This window comes from Chelonoidis abingdonii, chromosome 12 (assembly GCF_003597395.2).
Source record: "Chelonoidis abingdonii isolate Lonesome George chromosome 12, CheloAbing_2.0, whole genome shotgun sequence".
Classification (NCBI taxonomy): domain Eukaryota; kingdom Metazoa; phylum Chordata; order Testudines; family Testudinidae; genus Chelonoidis; species Chelonoidis abingdonii.
The window spans coordinates 3,591,508-3,610,678 of NC_133780.1; the positions used below are offsets into that span (position 1 = coordinate 3,591,508).

General features: G+C 49.8%; 1 protein-coding gene across 1 annotated transcript in view; it reads right to left on the reverse strand.

Moving 5' to 3' along the window:
* The window catches only part of LOC116829199 (C-type lectin domain family 2 member D-like), a 287,968-nt gene that overhangs the window by 6,215 nt on the left and 262,582 nt on the right, over nt 1–19,171 (reverse strand). The window lies entirely within an intron of this gene.

The following is a 19,171-nucleotide window of genomic DNA, read 5'->3' on the forward strand; positions in this document are numbered from 1 at the left end:
AAACCCAAGGGGGGAAAAGCAATTTTCAATTCTCTGTTCCAAAAACACCAACACAAATCCTGTGTCAGGGCAAAATCATGAGCTAGGGCAGAGGTACAGCACACGCTTATCACAGAGCACAGAGGCCGTGGCAGAGATCAGGGCATCACTGTGGAAGGTGCTGTGGTCACGTAAAGCAAGAGGCGCTCTCGTCTCCAAAGAGCTTACAATCCAAACACAACATCGTCTCTTGGCAATAACTGCAAGTAGCAGATCCCCTCGTAGATTCCAAAGCCAGGAGGGACCATTGTGATCATCTAATCCAACCTCTTGGATGATGCAGGCCAAAGGCCTGCTCTGAAAATAATCCATAGAGCCGAGCTTTTAGAACAACATCTAAGCTGGATTTTAAAATTGTCAGTAATGGAGAATCCCTCAGGACCCTTGGTAAAGTGTTCCAGTGGTTAATTGCGCTCACTGTTAGCAGATGTCCTGTTATTTCCAGTCTGAATTTGTCTAGCCTCAACTTCCAGCCATTGGATCATGTCCTACCTTTCCCTGCTCCATTGAAGAGTCCATTATTAATTGGGGCTGGCTGAGCAGGGGCTAATCAGGGGAAATAGATTGGGGCTGGGGAGAAGTCTGGTGCCTGGCTTTAGAACTGGCTGCACCTGCAGGCCTGAGGGTTCAGGGGCTATAAAGGCTGGCTGGCAGCCAGAAGGAGGAGATGGCCAGGGGAAGGTCAGTCTCCAGGCTGAGGGCAGACTCTGGGTGGAAGAGGAGATTGTAAGGCCTGCAAGCTGTACACAGTATGTCACTGGTGGTGGGAGAAATGTGTAAATAAAGCCACAGGTGCTGCAGAAGGAGAGAAGCCTCTCTGTGCTTTATTGGGGCAGCCAGTGGGCCCCAGGAAGAGGGGCGGGCACAGGACACATTACATTTCCCTTTGTCAAGCTAAATAGATTGAGCTCTTCTATAAGGTAGGCTTTTGAATCCTTCAGTGATTCTCATGGTTCTCTGAGCCTTCTCCAATTTATCAACAACCTCCCTCAATTGTGGGCACCAGAACTGGACACAGGACTCCCGCAGCGGTCACACCAGTGCCGAACACAGAGGTAAAATAATCTGCTCCTAGTCGAGATTCCCCAGTTTATATCTCCCAGGATCGCATTAGTTCCGTCAGCCACAGTCATGTTGGCTGATTATCCACCATGACCCCCAAATCTTTTTTCAGAGTTCCTGTTTCTCAGGGTGGAGTTCTCCATCCTGTACGTATGGCCTGCATGCTTTTCCCAGGGCTATGACTTTAGCTTTGGCCGTATTAAAATGTACATTGTTTCCTTCATCCAGTTTACCAGGTGATCCAGCCCACTCTCTATCAGTGACTAGTCCTCTTCATTACTTACCACTCCCCCAGTGTTTGTGTCACCGGCAGACTTTGTCAGTGAGGATGCTGTTTTCTTCCAGGTCACTGATAAAATTGTTAACCAGTGGAGGGCCAAGAACTGATCCTTCAGGACCCCAGAGGAAACAGATATGATTGGTGACAATTCCCCATTTACAATTACATTCGGAGACCTGGTGGAGGAGGTAATATCTTTTATTGGATGAACTTCTGTGGGGAGAGAGGCAAGCTTTCAAGGCACATGGAGCTCTTCTTCGGGCTGGGAAAGGTACTCAGAATTGAAAACTTTTAGATCTAACATAGAAATGTAGGACTGAACAGGAACTTGCGAGGTCATCTAGTCCAGTCCCCTGCCCTGAGGCAGGACTAAGTATTATTTAGCCCATCCCTAGAAGGTGTTTGTCCAACCTGCTCTTAAAAATCCCCAATGATGGAGATTCCACAACCTCTCTAGGCAATTTGTTGCAGTGCTTTGTTCAGTTAGACAGTCTCCACCCACAAATGCTTAAGGACTAAGGAGACTCCGCTCTCAGGTCAGTGCAAACCTGGAGAAAATCGGAGGTCACTCTGGAGCCATTGAGATCAGAATCCAGCCCTGGCTCCATCAGCTTCATGGAGCTGGCTGTCCATGTCCTCTTGCTGCCCCCAGAGAAGGTGCCCACTGCTGCACCCTGGATGCTCCTGCCAGGCAGTCAGTCTGTGCAGACCAAAGCCTTCAGAATCAGTGATCCCCAATCTCCCCTTTTGCAGCCCTACCTCTGGCTATTGCCGCTGGCTGCAGCAGAGAATTTGGACCTAAATATTTTAGGACAACATGGGCACGGTCATATCTTTCGTTGGATCAACCTCTGTTGGTGGAAGAGACAAATTTTTGAGCTACACACAGATCTTCTCCAGGTGAAGGAGTTGGTCCAATAGAAGATATGACTTCACCCACCTTGTCTCTCTCATCTCCTGGAGCCAACACAGCTACAACAATGCTGCAAACAACTTGATTTTTTTGTCCATCGATCCAAACAGGCATCTCAGAGGGCTCCAGTGAAAGGAGAGAACTTACCCTTCAAAGCAACAGTGATTCGTTTCAGATACTGTGCTTTTGAGTGCTACGGAAAATCCCATCACAGACAGATTAAACCCTACAGATCTCTCAGAAAAAGAAAGATAGGAGGCCAGAAACAACCCCACTCCTGCCAAAGGAGAGGGAAGAAGAAAGTTACAAGGGTGGTGGATGGGTAGAAATGTTCCAGGCATTAAGAACAGTCTGGCTTTAGAAATAAACTATTAGGGGCCATAGCGTGGAGTCAAGAAGAAAGCTAGAGAAGATCAGTGTGGAAAAGCACAAAAGAGGAAGGAACCAGGACAGACCAAACCCTACACACCGGGGTTAACCCTTTACAGGATGCTGAGAACAAGGAGATATAAAATCAGTGCCCTCTCCCTTTCCCTGCAGTTATGCCAGTGAGCCGGTCTCCAAAGGACCCCAATGGAAAGATGAGTTGAATACAGCTACTTAGCCCTTAGAGGTGCCCCTCTCTTCCTACAATCCCGTTGTTCACTCACTGCCATAATTCCTTGTTGGGAAACGCCAGGCGAGCTAGCATTTAAAGGTTGGGATAAGAGGAGAGGTCATGCAGAAACCCAGGCCAAGCAGGAGAGGTGGCAGAATTCGGGGGGCGGCATTTTGTATGCTCCCCAAGGGGCACGCGGGAGCTTCTGGTTCCACTCCCATCGCGCTGCCAAAGAAGGACCCTCCACCAAAATGCCGCAGGCGACAGTGGCAGTCATTGAGCTGCTCAATTGCCAGCCACTGTTTTCCGCGGCACTTCGGCAGAATGTCCTCCTTCAACGGCGTGACAGGAGCGGAACCAGAAGCTCCTGTGTGTCCCGTGGGGAGCACACAAAATGCCGCCCCCTGAATTCTGGTGCCCTAGGCGACCGCCTAGGGTCGCCTAATGGAAGCACCGGCCCTGAGGCCAAGCAGAAACCTGATATACAACATGAAATTTATAGCTGCAGTCGGAGCAGCATATGACAATGAGAGTCTGGTTTATGACACAGGGTGGAGGAGGAAAAAGAACAGATGGAATTCCATCCAGCTGGCTGTTACTGAGTGGTAGGATAAAGTACATGTCTGAGTTTCCACCCCCACCTGCCCTAGTCTTTTGCCCTGTTTTCTGGTGGGGAAATGAACGGGGGAGGGAAAAGAAAGGGGAGAGAAAAGGGAAAAAAAATAAATCAAAACCCGAGATTTTTTTTTTTTTTTTCAGTTTTCAAAAACCAGAACAAAGTGAAAAACGCTATTTCAGGGTGAACCACAATGTCAAAAATCAAAGAATGCTGCCAGGATCGAAACCGCTCACGGCACATTTGGATTGGTGGAAGGGACATATTTTTTCCCAGAAAAATCTCTGCTCCCGAAGCACTTTATAAAGGTGGGTCAGTATCAATATTTAACAGTGAGGAAAACTGAGGCACAGCAGAGGGGAAGTGACTTCCCCAAAGTGCCACAGGGAGTCAGAACTGGGGACAGAACCCAACCCCCATCCCCATTCTAGCCACTAGACCCCACTCCCCTTCCAGAGCTAGAACCCAGGAGTCCTAGTTCCTATCTCCCCCTGCTCTAACTACTAGACTCCCCTCCCCTCCCAGAGCTGGGGATAGAACCCAGGAGTCCTGGCTCCCAGCCCCCTACTGTAACTACTAGACAACTGACAAACACTACAAGGTGGGATTGCTAGAGACAGAGATGCTGTGAGGAACAGAGTGTGGGAAGGATTTGAATATATAAAGCACTACACAGGATAATTATGCATCCAGATGAATCCATCCCATAATAACAGTGGATCCCTCCTCCGCTCCCCCCCCACACACACACACACACTTCACCCAGTAAAGAGGAGAGAGTTGCTGAGGCAAACATCCAGGAGGAGGGAGCATTGCCATGACACCACTAGCTTCACTGGCTAACCTGAGGCCTGCTGGTGGGACCCATAAACCATGGGTGAAGTTAGAGCCAGATGATGCCCAAGGAACAGCTTTTGGTGACGGTGGGACCAGCTAAGCCAAAGCTCAAGGGAGCTCAGTTCCAACTCTTCTGCATACCCAGTGTCTGTGCTCTGGGACCCTGATCCAAACCCCAAGGAAGTTAATCCCTGATGTCAATGGGCTTCGAACCAAGACCTGCCTGATTTATGGATGTTAAGGCCAGGAGGGACCATCAGATTGTTGCAGGGGGCAACAGTTGGGGTTCGTTTGCCCTGTGTGCGTATCCCCAATTATCACACCGGAGTGGAGAAGCGAATCTCTTTATTTGATATCAAATAAGGTGCAGGAGATACAAATCTCAAATCACGCACATCTCACTAGTCTTTGTCATGTCTTTTATACCTTATTTGTTTCCATAGATTTCCACAGGTGCTACAATTCATCATCTACAATTCATTAACTATCGGATCCTTTAATTAACTGTATCCTCTACCCAGACTACTGACCCCCCCTTGATCGATTACATCTTGTACCATAAACAAAAGAACAAAAGAAAATGATAAATGATCACATGTACTCATGCTAGCTAGCAGGCCTGAGAATGTAAACTTCTGACCACACGCCATATTGCCAGCTACTTGGAGTTTTCCTTCCCCCAACAAGATCATGTAGCCGGACCTCGTGCATATCACAGGCTAGAGCATGCCACCTCGTTAACTGCCTAGTGAGCCTAGTAACTTGTATTTGATTAATGCATCTTCCTGAAAGACATCCAGGCTTGGGTTGAAGATATCAAGTGATGGAGAATCCACCGTTTTCCTTGGTGCTTGTTCCAGTGGTTAATCACCCTCACTGTGAAATCAGGCACAAATGTTTAACCTTTGAATTTGTCTGGCTTCAACCGCTGGCTCTTCTTCTGCCTGTCTCCACTACAGTGGAGAGCCTGTTAGTACTTTCTCCATGCGAAGGTACCTACACACAGGAATGACGTCACCTCTTGATCTTCTGTTTGATAAACTAAACAGACAGAGTTCTACGTTTCCACCATCTTCTCTCTGCTACAGGGAGCCCTGCAGTTTCTAGAGACCCTCATAACCCCACTGTGAGTTAAGTAGGGAAGTGTTATCCCCTTATTAGAGGTGGGGAAATGAGGCCCAGAGAGTTGAAAAGTCACATAAATACTCCATGGTAGTGGTAGGACTAGAACTGGTAACAGGTGAACAGAGAAAACAGAAACATTCTGAAAATATTTCTTACTGGCAAGAGGATCTTTACTGGACTAAGTAACAGTATCCCCAGGAAAGGAGCAGAACTGGAGCTCGGTGAAGTGCAGGAGAACAGACTATAGGCACCAATCCATTCTCCGGAGGGCTGCACAGCATGTGATCTAAGCAGCTACGGCTTATTGAGTTTGAAGCAGGAATCAGTGGGTGAGTTTCTCTGGCCTTATGCACCCCACTCAGAGTTGCTGGTCTTGGTCAGTGCAGACGCAGAGTTCAGAGGTGCAGACGCAGAGTTCACCTCCCACCCTGGCTGAGGCGGCGGCGGGGGGAGTAAAAAGGCATCTTACTCGCTCATCACACCTCTCTACCACTGCCCTGCTGGCCGCTCTCGCCAGCCACCTGCTCCCACCGGGCAGTCTTTTAGTGATTTTAGCTCTGGGCAGAAACAGTCCCACCACCACTGACTTCAACTCTGGGCAGATACACAATCTCACCACAAGTGACTTCACCTCTCTGCATTAGAGAGCTTATTCCTTCACTCTCCCACTTCCCTGGTCCTTCTCACATGCACAGAGAGCAACAATACCCAAAGTCTGAAGGTGCAAACAATTCAATGTTTATTGGAGTGAGCTTCCAGCAAGCTTAAGAACTTCCAGCAAGCTTCAACCCAAGTTCCTTTTTCCTTATTTTCGAATCCCAGCTTACTTCCTGTTTCCCCCTAATTTATATAGTAATATTCTCAGCTCTACCTTCACCAATCATTCTACTGAAATTTACCTAACCAATCCTAACATATTGTAACACGATTAGCTAACCAAATATATTCCACCACCTTAATTAGTTTACACCTAGCTAAATTAATTATACAGCAGACAGAAACAATCATAGAACCAGACAGACACCCTGTAAATAAACATAGCAAAGTAGGAACTATAATGACAAAACAATACAGAGGTGAGGATTTCACAACTACATCTATACAGACATAAGAGTTTCCCAGGTGTGTCTATTGATGAGTGAGTTCTTACCAGACAGAAAACTATCAAACTAAGGGCTTGGCTACATTGGCACTTTACAGCACTGCAACTTTCGCATTCAGGGGTGTGAAAAAATACTCCCCTGAGCGCTGCAAGATGCAACGCTGTAAAGTGTCAGTGTAATCAGGGCGGCAGCGCTGGGAGCATGGCTCCCAGCGCTGCACACTACACCCATAAGGGATGTGGTTTACAAGCAGCACTGGGAGAGCTTTCTCCCAGCGCTGCGGCTCTGACTACACTCAGACTTCAAAGCGCTGCCGTGGCAGCGCTCCCACAGCGCTGCCGGGGCAGCGCTTTGAAATTTCTAATGTAGCCATACCTTAAATTTCCTTTTACATCTTTTAGGCTCTTCCCTTTCTCTGGAGGTGATAGATCAAATCACCTTCCTAACAGCCCCAGATTGAGGGTGTGACCATTTGCTTCCCAGCCTATGGCTGCCTCTGCTGCTTGGCCAAAGGCCTTAGCCTATGAACAGGGCCTCAGACTGTCACAGTAAAAAAAGGCCCTACACAAATTCTCTCTTTTATACCTCTATAACTAGCTAAATGACAAACATCTACCTAAATTCTTAAAGTATAGTCCTTTGCAGACAGGCCTGAATATCTATATCCTAATACTGCAGAAACCGTCTCACCACAAAGGACTTCAGCTCTCAGTGAGCCACTTAACACAACAAAACTGGCTCCTAATTAAAGCTATTTAGGTCTATTCTTTAAACAGTGAGGTCCCGTGGGATGGGGGAACAGGTTAAACCAGCCTAGGAAAGACCTTCCAGAGTATGCAGCCTCATGACTAATATTCCTGCCCCCACCCCTTTTTCTTTCACAGGAACCGGACATTCAAACCCTTGTTTTAACAAGGTTCTTTAACTGAAAGTGACTCCCTCCTTTGGGACAGGTTAGGCACAGTCTCTCTTTTCTGTATTCCCACAATAATTACAAACACTGGTAACCATAATTTCACTACTCTCGTATTCAGTACTAACATAATTTGTGACCCAACACCAACCAAGTTGATTACCATGAGCAAAACACTGCTCCATCAGCTGAATATCTAGCAAATCTAAGCAAAGCAGGAGCAAACTGTATTTACATAAACACATCCAGGGTCTCTTCCCCCCTTCCAGCTAGGTGTCAGGGAAGCATTCATTCAGACCCTGCTTACATCTAATGAGAAGGGGACAGAAAAGTTTGAGCTGGCTCTCCTCGGAGGGATGTTCCCTTAACAGCTGTTTAAAATAAAAACCTGGGGAAATATCGGGTTTACTGGTGTGCTAAAGAGATGGCTGCATTATAACAAACAAACAACATTAGAAATGAACTCTAAACCATTGATTTTCAACCTTTTTTCATTTGCAGACCCCTACAAAATTTCCAATGTAGGTGTGGATCCTTTTAGAGATCTTAGATGTAGTCTGAGGACCCCTACGGGTCCATGGACCGCAGGCTAAAAACCGCTGTTCTACGGTAATGACAACCTTTTGTAGACCCCATAGACGTAGTTAGATGTAGTTGTCTCTCCAAATGCAGTGTGGTGAGCGTGGCAGGGGGGTTTTGGGGGCAGTACAGAGGTTGGAATCCTGGAGTCTCTCACCTAGGCCCGAGTCACTGTGATAACTTGTTGAGTCAGATGCCTGATCTGTGCTGGGTGCTTTGTTTGCCTAGCCTGTAATGATACCTATTAAAATGCTGATGGTAGGCGTGTCTTGGAAACCTTTCCACTCTGGCGCTGATTAGCTGTCCGTGGCAATGTTCATTCCCAGATCTGTGATTGGTTGATGGTGACGGTGGTTTGATTTACCAAGGCTCACAACCCAGTGTCCACAGAGATATCTGTGCCTACTGTGACGAAGTTCTTCCTCTACCTTGGTGGGTCCTGCGCTTATTGGAGGATTTGCTCACCTCATAGATTCACCCTGTGGATCAGGAAACAGCCCAGAGACCTTCCCCTCTGGTAGAAGCCACAGTCTAGGTCAATTCCTCCTGTGTTTGATCAGGAGTTGGGAGGTTTGGGGGGAACCCAGGTCCGCCCTCTACTCCGGGTTCCAGCCCAGGGCCCTGCGGACTGCAGCTGTCTAGAGTGCCTACTGGTACAGTTGTGCGACAGCTACAATTCCCTGAGCTACTTCCCCATGGCGTCCTCCCAACACCCTCTGTGTCCTCATCATCGGACCTTCCTCCTGATGTCTGATAATGCTTGCACTTCTCAGTCCTCCAGCAGGATGCCTACTCACTCTCAACTTCTTGCACACCTCTTGCTCCCAGTTCTTCACACTCACTTCCTCTCCTCTGGCCTGACTGGAGTGAGCCCTTTTATAGCATCAGAAGGGCCTTAATTAGAGTCAGGTGCTTAACTGCCTCACTTGACTCTTAGCAGGTTAATTGGAGTCAGGTGTTCTCATTAGCCTGGAGCAGCCCTTGCTCTGGTCAGTCAGGGAACAGAAAACTGCTTATTCATTGGCCAATATATCTCCTTTCTACTACTCTACTGTTCCCAATTGGCCTGGGTCTATCACACTACATCTGGGATGAACTAGCCGCCCCTCTTGTGGGATCGCACCAGCACCTACAGCAGCCCCTTAAACAGCAACAGACTCAGCCATGCAAACCGAGCCATGTAACTGCATCCCTGATGTTGTACACACCATGCATCTACTACAAGAAAGGGACCAAGAGACTTTGTCCGTTGGACCATATGAACTGGAACCATAAACTCACTGAATGTTAAATCTCACCAAATGAGGGTCAATCCATCCTCATCATGGTATCCACTCATTATACTCCACACCTGAACGTTCTATGAATCACATACCCTCATATCTATTGAGGGTATTCTATGGTACATATTCTATGAACCACATACCCTCATATCTCAATGTCTGTATTTTGACCCGTCAACCTTTTCCCCCCAATCGAGGATATTGCAGATTATTTATTCCTTACGCCACCTGATCTTAAACCGAACTTCGCACCCCTTGATAGTCTGTACGTTATTCCCTGATAACCAGAAACTTCCACGCTTAAACTCTGTACCGTTCACTTTTTTAAAAACATCATCTTAACAACATTTGTAACTCAGGGAGCTGTCCCATGCTGGTTTTGATCACAACTATCTTGTCCCCATTGATAGGTGCCTGTTTCTTCTTTAGAGTCGTCAATCTGCCCTCCTCTGTTGCTTCACTAGCGGCTTGTTGCAACCCCCTGGCACCTTTGCATCTCCGACTCCTCCCTAGACCATCTGGTTCAGCAATGGCTTTCACACTTATCTCTTAACCCACATGTTCCTCATTCACACACAAAACAGAGTTAATTTACACAGAACATTTTGAACAGGAACATCAAGTTGCAATGCCAAAGAAAAACGATCATTGCCTTCTTTTACTTATTTTAAAATGCTAAACCTACAACAAACTGGTGACCCTCAAAAGTCTGTCTCTGCCTTGAAATCAGCACAGACACAGATTCTGGCTGATGTATCTCTACCAATGGCCCATTAGGCCATTCCTTTCTGCTAGTCAAAAAGAGTGTCTGGCAGGATATGATCAAAACATACGCCAATACATTCAATACATGCTACCTTATAATTCTTTGTCCTACATTTGAAATTATATGAAGTACAAACATAAAACCCTACTACTACATAGAACAATTCTTGGGTCAAAAGGGGGCTATGTAGTAGAAGGATTATATGTTTGTATTTTATATAATTTAGAATGAAGGATAAAGAATAACAGGTGTTTGTCTAACCCGGTCTTAAAAATCTCCAGTGACAACCTCTAAGACTCCACAATCTCCCTTGGCAATTTATTCCAGTGCTTAACCACCCTGACAGTTAGGAATTTTTTCCTAATGTCCAACCTAAACCTCCCTTGCTGCAGTTTAAGCCCATTGCTTCTTGTCCTGTGCTCAGTAGATAAGGAGACAATTTATCACCCTTTTCTTTATAACAACCTTTCATGTACTCAGGGGCGTGCGGGGGGAGGAGAAGGAGCAGGGCCACATCCCCCCAATAATCAGCAGCAAAAGTGGTGGAATTTACTCTCCTGTGCATGCTTCTGCATGTACTTGAAAACAGTTACCATGTCCCCTCAGTCTTCTCTTCTCCAGACTCAACAAACCCAGTTTTTTCAATCTTCTCACATAGTTCATGTTTTCTAGACCTTTAATCATTCTTGTTGCTCTTCTCTGGACTCTCTTCAATTTGTCCACATCTTTTCTGAAATGTGGTGCCCAGAACTGAACACAATACTCCAGTCGAGGCCTAATCAGCGCGGAGTAGAATGGAAAAATTACTTCTTGTGTCTTGCTTACAACACTCCTGCTAATACATCTCAGAAGGATGTTTCCTTTTTTTGCAGCAGTGTTACACTGTTGACTCATATTTAGCTTGTGGTCCACTATGACCCCCAGATCCCTTTCCGCAGTTCTTCCTAGGTAGTCATTTCCCATTTTGTATGTGTGCAACTGATAGTTCCTTCCTAAGAGCAGGATTTTGCATTTTGTCTCTTGCTGTTGTAATCATCCTCACTCATCCCTCCCCTATCCCTGCTGACAGCGAGCCATGCCCCCTCCGGGGTGCAGCCCACCCTGATGTGCCCAGCCTGTTGTGCAGAGAGATGATCTGAGTCTTTCCATTGCGGAAACTGGCTGGAAAAGATCCAGTAGATGAGACCTCCCCCAGCCCTCCAGTGCAGTTTGCACTGTGTCTCCGGGTGAATCAGTTCCTCCACCCTGGTGTGCGTTGTGCTGGGGCTGGGAACTTCTCCTTCAGCCCAGTGCTGTTTCGGTAGAACTACAGAGTGCTCGGGGCTGGCAGCCCATCACAGACTGTAGCAAATACATGCTCTGGAACTCTGCGAGATGTAACTTTCCCCTGTCAGGCCCAAAGGTGCCGGGGTCCTGAACTGCCCAGGCCCAGAGGTACCGGGGCTCTGAACTGCCCAGCCGAGAGGTGCCAGAGCTCTGAACTGCCCAGGCCCAAAGGTGCCAGAGCTCTGAACTGCCAGGCCCACAGGTGCCGGGGCCTGAACTACCAAGCCTAGAGGTGCCAGGGCTTTGAACTGCCCAGGACCAAAGGTGTCGGGGCTCTGAACTGCCCAGGCCCAAAGGTGCCGGAGCTCTGAACTGCCAGGCCCGGAGGTGCCGGGGCTCTGAACTGCCAGGCCCGGAGGTGCCAGAGCTCACCCTGGCAGAAATTAAGCACTGGAGGGGAGGGTTGAGGGGGGAAACCTGGCCCAGTAGTGAACACAGGAGAAGGGGGAGACCCAGACCTACAGAAACCCAAGGGGAAATGGGGGGCAGGGCACACCCATTCCCAGAGATACCTGGGGACATTGGGGGTGAATGAGAGTGGGAGCAGGAGGAGACCCAGTCCTAGTGTTGCCAGCACAAAGTGCCAGAGGCAAGCAGCAGCGGTTCGGGGCCCGGTGTGCGTAGCGCCAATGAACACACCAGGGGTGGAGAAGCAAAACACAAGTTTATTTGAGCTCAAATAAGGTGCGAGGGAGAATGCAATCTCAAATCCTGCACCCCTAAAACAAGCAGTTTCTTCCTTTTATATCCCAGTTGTTTACTATAAAACTTTTTCTTGCTGACTAACTGATCTTTCACTTCCCCCTCCTTTCCCATTCAGCTGCAGTATCTTTTCTCACTCAATCTTTTTGTCTTCCCCCACCCCCCTTTCTGCTGCAGAGACATGTATGCTGTATCTAAGGCCACGTCTAGACTACGCGCCGGATCGGCGCGTTAAAATCGATTGCTCGGGGATCGAAATATCGCGTCTGGTCTGGACGCGATATCTCGATCCCAGAGCGTGCTTAGATCGATTCCGGAACTCCAGCTAGAAGACCAGACTTCCGGATTCGACACAGCGAGCCGCACGGATCGATCCCGAGCGGTGAAGACGGGTGAGTAAATCGATTTTAGATATTCGATTTCAGCTACGCTATTCTCGTAGCTGAAATTGCATATCTAAAATCGATTTAATCTCGTAGTGTAGACCTGGCCTAAGAGTAGCCTTCAAACTTGCTTCATTTTAGCTCCAGTGTATTACAGCAGGGAACTGGCTATTACAATCAAAAAAACTAACTGCTGACATTACATTTTACAGCTATTAACACATTAGGTTACACTAGGTTACACAAAGTGTTAAACATGGAGGAACAATGGTTCATTGACACCTGAGCAGGAGGGCTTTATGGACACTCGTGGTCTTCCATTTTCCCAAGTTACCTAGATTTATGCCTAGTGACACCAACACTAGAAACACCCAGGGAGCAGCAGATGGAAAATGGGGGGTGGAGGGAGATGCACCCGCACAGACACCTGGGTGAGTGCGAGGAGAAGGGTGGGGCAGCGGCGAACTACCCCAACAGATACCCAGGACTGGGGGCAGTGGTGGGAGAAGTGGTGGCAGGGAGACACCTAGGTCAGCCGGGAGAGGAGCCGAAGCCAGGGACTCTGCAGCTGCCTGGAAGTGACTCTGCCATGGCTGCATAGAGCCATTTTTCACAGCCAGCAAGAGGGAGCCGAGCTGATCCAAGTCCAGAACACATCGCTTCATGGTGAAAGGAGAGATGGAAGAGGGAGCAGATCCACCTCAGGAGAAACAGACGTTGGAGCAGCTCCCTAAGGGAAACAGAGACTTGGAGACTGGAGGAGAACCAGCAATCAGAGCTTCCCTGCTTAGGAACAGGCCGGAAAGAGATGTGGAGATGCGGAATTTCAGTGGTGGGTCCAATTGCTCCAATGGACTCAACTTGTACCTGCAGCGAGTGCTCTCTTGCGTGGCCTTTGCACATGAGTTTTTAGGACTGCACATGTCGTGTCCCCTTGAACATTTGGCTCACGTCTCCCTTGTTCGCTCCTGTCACTGCTCTTTCCTTCTGTTTGTTTGTAAGGGTCAGTTCCTCTCTCCTGTGTGTGAGCAGTAGGCCCGCTGAGGCGTACACACCTAACACACGCAGAGCCCTGTCTCTGTGCAGGGCAAGGAGCAAGTATAGCTGCCTGTGGCCACAGCGCATTCATTTGTGTTTTGCAAGGGCACTTATCGTGCCATTAGAAATGTGACTTTGGGTGCTAGGCATGAGTATTGCTAAGATTGAACTCCCACAGGGGTTCACTGGATTCACTTTCCTTGGACCAGAGACTCTCTTCCAGAATTCTCTCCAACCTGTTATTAATTATGACAGCCCTGGATATTCATGTTAACCTATAAATGCCTAAATTCTTGTTCTCAATTTCCTGTGGCAGTGAGTTCTGCAGTCTAATTATACATTGACTGGAAAAATGGTTCTTTTCCCACCTTTTTAATCTCATTGAATGTCCACTTGTTCTTGTGTTATGAAACAAGGAGGACACTGGAAAGGAGCTAACTACGCCTTTAAGGGACAGGCAGGAGGCTACAACTGGGACAGCCTGGAGTGTAATCAAGGAGACCATGCCCTACCCTAGGCCTGGGCTTCATCAAGAGGAAGAGGAAGCTGGAGGTGAGCAGAAGCCATGTAGGATGTAGTAGGTTCTTTCAAGTTCTAGAGACCAGCTTGAGATTTGGTTTCATGGAGGTTAACTTTGGGATCCCTGATTCATGGTCCCGAGGTGAGGACTGTAGGAGCTGTTTATTGTAATTGCTCCTGTCCTGAAGTCTTATTTAAAAAGGGACATGCTGTTTTGTTAATTAGTGTTGGCTTCTCCTTGCCCTGGGCTGTTAAAGCAAATGTACTGCTGCCAATCAAGGGAAATTAAGGAGGCAGAGTGCCACACTAATTAACAAAACAGCCCTTTACCAACAAAAGTTCCTATTGTACCTTCCCTGTTACACCCATTATTGTATAGACCAGTTGGTCTCAATCAGGGAGTGTACCTCTGGGGATACACAGAGGGCTTCCAGGTGGTACATCAGCTCATCTCGATATTTGCCTAGTTTTACAACAGGCTACATAAAAAGCACCAGTGAAGTCAGTACAAACTAAAATTTCATACAATGACTTGTTTATACTGCTCTATATGCCATACACTGAAAGGTAAGTACAATATTTTTATTTTAAAATTGATTTTATAATTATATGGTAAAAATGAGAAAGTCAAACCCCTTCCCCCAAGCCAGGAACTTTAAACATCGCCAGGGATTGCTCAGAGGTGGCTTTCTTTGCAGTGGAGGGGTTAAATTTCAGGGAGGGACTTCAAGTGGTTTTGTTTAACCCTCTCCCTGCTGCTTTACCTGGCAAAAGAAACCTGGATCAAGGTGTAAATGATCTTTGGGAGCAAAACCCTCAGCATTAAGGACAGCAGGTCACCCTCACTCATGGGGGTCTGATTCCCCCTAGTGGCAATTCCATAGAATTGACTGAATTATACACGACTCTTAAATCTGTTCTTCCCTCTCCTGTTGCATAAGACACACTAGCAGCCTCACAGCCAGGGTAACTCACTGCCACAGGCTGTTACTGAGGCCCAGAGCTCAGCAGGATTCACAAAAGGATGGGACCTTGATACGTATAATGAGACCATGCAGAGTTATCCTGGAGAGGGTTCAGTGTCTAAGGGGTATGAACCCTCCTGCTTCAGGCCAGGAGCCAGTCACTTACAGACAGAAGTGTCCTCCTGACCCCTCTGGGCAGGTTATTCTCTTTCTGAATCAGGGTACGAATAGAAGGACTATGAACCCTCCTGCTCTGGGGCCTGACTGCGTTTTGGAGGAAACGTTCTCTGGAGCAGGCTGTCTCACCACTGCCCATGAGATAGGGTCGCCGGGAGTTTGGTTTTTGACCAGAATGTCTGGTTGAAAAGGGTCCCTGGCGGCTCCAATCAGCACCCTGACTAGGCCATTAAAAGGTTGATGGCGCAGTGGGGCTAAGGCAGACTCCCTGCCTGCCCTGGCTCCATGAGACTCCCGGAAGCGACCAGCATGTTCCTGCAGCCCCTAGGGAAGCTCAGCGCACTGCCCCTGCTCTGAGCGACAGCAGGAACCGCAGCCAACGGGAGCTGCAGGGTCGGTGGCTGTGGGCACAGGCAGTATGCACCGCAAAGAACTGCCTGGCCGTGCCTCCGCCTAGGGGCTGGACATGGCAGCCACTTCCAGGAGCCTTAGCCATACTGCGCCATCAATCGGGAGCTGCCTGAAGTAAGCACCACCTGGCCGAAGCCCGCACGCTGACACCCCCGTACCAGCTCGGAACCCCCTCCTGCACCCCAACCCTCTGCCCCAGCCCAGAGCCCCCTCCAGCACCCTAACTCCCTCCCAGAGCCTGCAGCCCTGTATCAGGGTGGTCCCCTGCTCCTGCCCTGAAGGGCTTAAAACAGCCCAGGAGAGGGCTATGGCTAAGGCAAGAAACCTGGGCTGATTGGGGAAAGTAGACTCATCTGTGGCCATGCCCCAATCAGGCCCAGCTGGCCTCTATAAGAAGCTGTGAGCCAGAAGCCCAAAAAGTCTATCTCTAGCTGTAGAGGCAGAAGGGCCCGGCTGCAAGGAGCTAGAGACAGGGTACTTGAGTGGAGCCAGGGCTGGCTCCAGGCCCCAGCGCACCAAGCGCGTGCTTGGGGCGGCATGCCGCGGGGGGCACTCTACCGGTTGCCTGGAGGGTAGCAGGCAGCTCCGGTGGAGGGTCTGCTGGTCCCGCAGCTCCGGTGGACCTCGTGCAGGCACCTGCGGGAGGTCCACCAGAGCCGCGGGACCGGCGAGCAGCAGAACACCCCCCCACGGCGTGCTGCCATGCTTGGGGCGGCGAAATGGTTAGAGCCGGCCCTGAGTGGAGCAGGGCTGGGGAAAGGCAGAGGAGCTGGGGAGCTCCAGCCTGGAAAGCCCCAGGTTGTGGCCTAGCATAAGGCCAAAGGGTACTGGGGGTTGCAGAGGGCAGCCCAGGAGTAGGCAAAGGCAGCAGGTCCAAACTCTCCTTGCCAGAGATGAGTGGCTGATACTGCAATCTGCCCCAGGGCGCAGGGTTAGATGATGATTGGCAGTAGCCATACACCGAGGTGAGGTGGGGATAGAGGGTGGGGGTTTCCCAGAGAGGGGGAGACCCTGAGAGAAAGGGATTACTGCCAGGGGCCAGCTTCCCATGTAAAGGGCACCGGGTCCAGCAAGAGACACAGGGGCCAGAGGACAGGGGTGAGTCCGCTCGTCTACAAGCCCCCTTCCCCTCCTCCCCCAGGACACAGATGTACCAGTGAGGCTGCACCCGACCCTGACAGTGCAAGGGCTGGGCCTGCCCAGAAACACCCTGGGGTCCTGCCCCTCTGCACCGGGAGTGGGGCTCAGCCCAGCAGGATCTAAGTGTGGAGTGGAAGGGGGGATCCAGAGGGTTCTGTGTGGGACAATCTGGGTGCAGGAAGCTCCGTGGAAGGTCTGGCTGTAGGAGGGAGCTGGATGCACAGAGACTCATGGTGGCGGGGGGGTTCTGGGTGCAGGGGCAATGGGACTCTGCAGGGGATCCAGGTGAAAATGGTTGGAGCCCATCAGGTTGGTCCAGGCGCCAAGGGGAAAAGGTTCATTGGGGTGGGGTCCAGGCACGGGGCTCGTTGGGATGCAGGACTGGGTGTCTGGTATTGGGAGAGCTTAGTCAAGGGGATCTGGCTGTTGGAGTTTGAGGTTCAGCTGGGGATCTGGGGATGGAGGGGTCTGGATGCAAGGGCTTGGGTGGAAGGGGAAGCAGCTGCCTGTACAGTGATCCCTCCCCCTGTGGTTGGGGGGCAGGAAGCAGGGGTTAGGGGTGTGTGCGGAGCTTCCTGCAGCTAGGGGACATTTCTGGGGATGGGTCTGACCTCACCCTCTGGGGAAGAGGCTGCTCCATGGAAGGTAGAGGAAGTTCAATCTTCCCCAGTTGGGATTAGTACCTGAACTTGGTGCAGGGTAGGAGGCATCGGCTGGGATGTCCCCAGCCCTGCCCCCGACTCCTGTGGTGATTTACTTCTCTTCCAGCTGCTCTGGGCACTTGAAATGACACACCTGTGCTGCTGGGGAGAGGTGCTTGACCACTTTTGTCGCTTCCTTTTGCTTCCCTGTCATTTTTCTGTGGGGAAGCAAAAATTCTGCAGGGGCCATGAATGTGGCAGTGCAGTCGGTGCAGAATTCCTCCAGAAGCATTAGTGCCAGAACAAAGTCTCCACAGCAGTTGGCTGTGCTTAAATCAGCTCCACCTGTGCTTATCTCCTTCACATGTGGGTGTGACGGTAACAGTGATTAACTGCATTTGGACTCAGGCTGTAGCTTCAGGCTCATGCCTGTGGTAGGATCTTTGCTTCTCCATGAAAGTGAGTGTGAAGCCACATAGGAAGTAAAGACACACAGCCTGACAGGCAGGATGAGAGCCAGACACACCTTGTGGTGACCCTATAGCTAAGCTTCTAATGAACTACGTCCAGTGATCAACTTCATCTTGTCAGGCTGCTCCATCTGTTTCAGAGAGGCTGCTTTCCCCTGGAAGTTTCCCGTGCACCTTCTCTAGCCAGAGGAGATCCCTTGTGTGCATGTGCAAAGTTTGAGCTTGATGGCTGTGACTTGCCCATGGTCGCACAGAGCTGGAAGCTGAGCCCACATCTGCTAAGTCCCAGGCCGGTGCTGTAACCCCAGGACCAGGCTCTCTCTCCCTCCCTCCCTTCCCGGGTTGAGTTTATTTTTGTAAATCCATCGGTGTCTCCACCCACTGTGTAACTGACTCTACAAGGTTCAAGGCAAGAGCGGATCATGCTGCTCATCCTCATTTGATGCTGCTGCATGGTCCTGCCCCTGCCCAAATCTTCATCCCTAGCTCTTCCCCCATTCCAGTTCTTCGGCTGCACTCCCAGAGCTTGCCAGACCGGGGGTCCCTCTACCCACTCTCCTGTCTGTGACATTGGTCAGCACCAGAGGAAGGAGCAAGATACCCCACAGTTCTATGATAACCTGTGCCCAGGAGAAGGTCCCTCCTGACCCCACTCCACCACCACCTCCCTCCTTGGTCCTTCATCTTCTCCCCCTTGGGCCTACAAGGGTTTTGTTCATGCAGCTCTCAGTGTCTGGATTGGCCTCTCTCCCACCCAGGGCTTAAAGGAGTCTCTCAATCCACCTTCAGATCCCTCTTCAAACCCCACTTCTCAGGGCCATCTCCCATCACCGCCCTTTGCTCTGCTGCCCAACCTCAGTCTCGGGTTTCATGACCTGCCCTTTCATTCTACACAACACTGTTTTGGCATCTTCCTGTTGTTACTCTTCGCCCATCCCCTGCAGCCCTGCCCATCTCAGCAGTGGGTGAGGGTGGTCTTTGGGACACAGGCAGAGCCCAGGGAGTGGGAGGTAAGAGCAGCACATAGCAGCACCCAGCATGGACAGAAAGCGCTGATCTGAGCTAACCCGCAGCATCAGAGGATGTTGATGGTGTGAACAACCCGCCCGGGTGCTACGCAATTTCTTGACCAAAGGCAATTTCCTGTGAGAGCCCCTGGGTCAGGCTTATGTGTTTGCTGAAGTGTCTACAAAAATTTCCAGGGAGCTCACTGGCTGGCTGCAATTCTTCCTAGTGTTGAACTGCCTGCACTAAATCCGAAAACCTCTCTATTGACCTGCTGGAT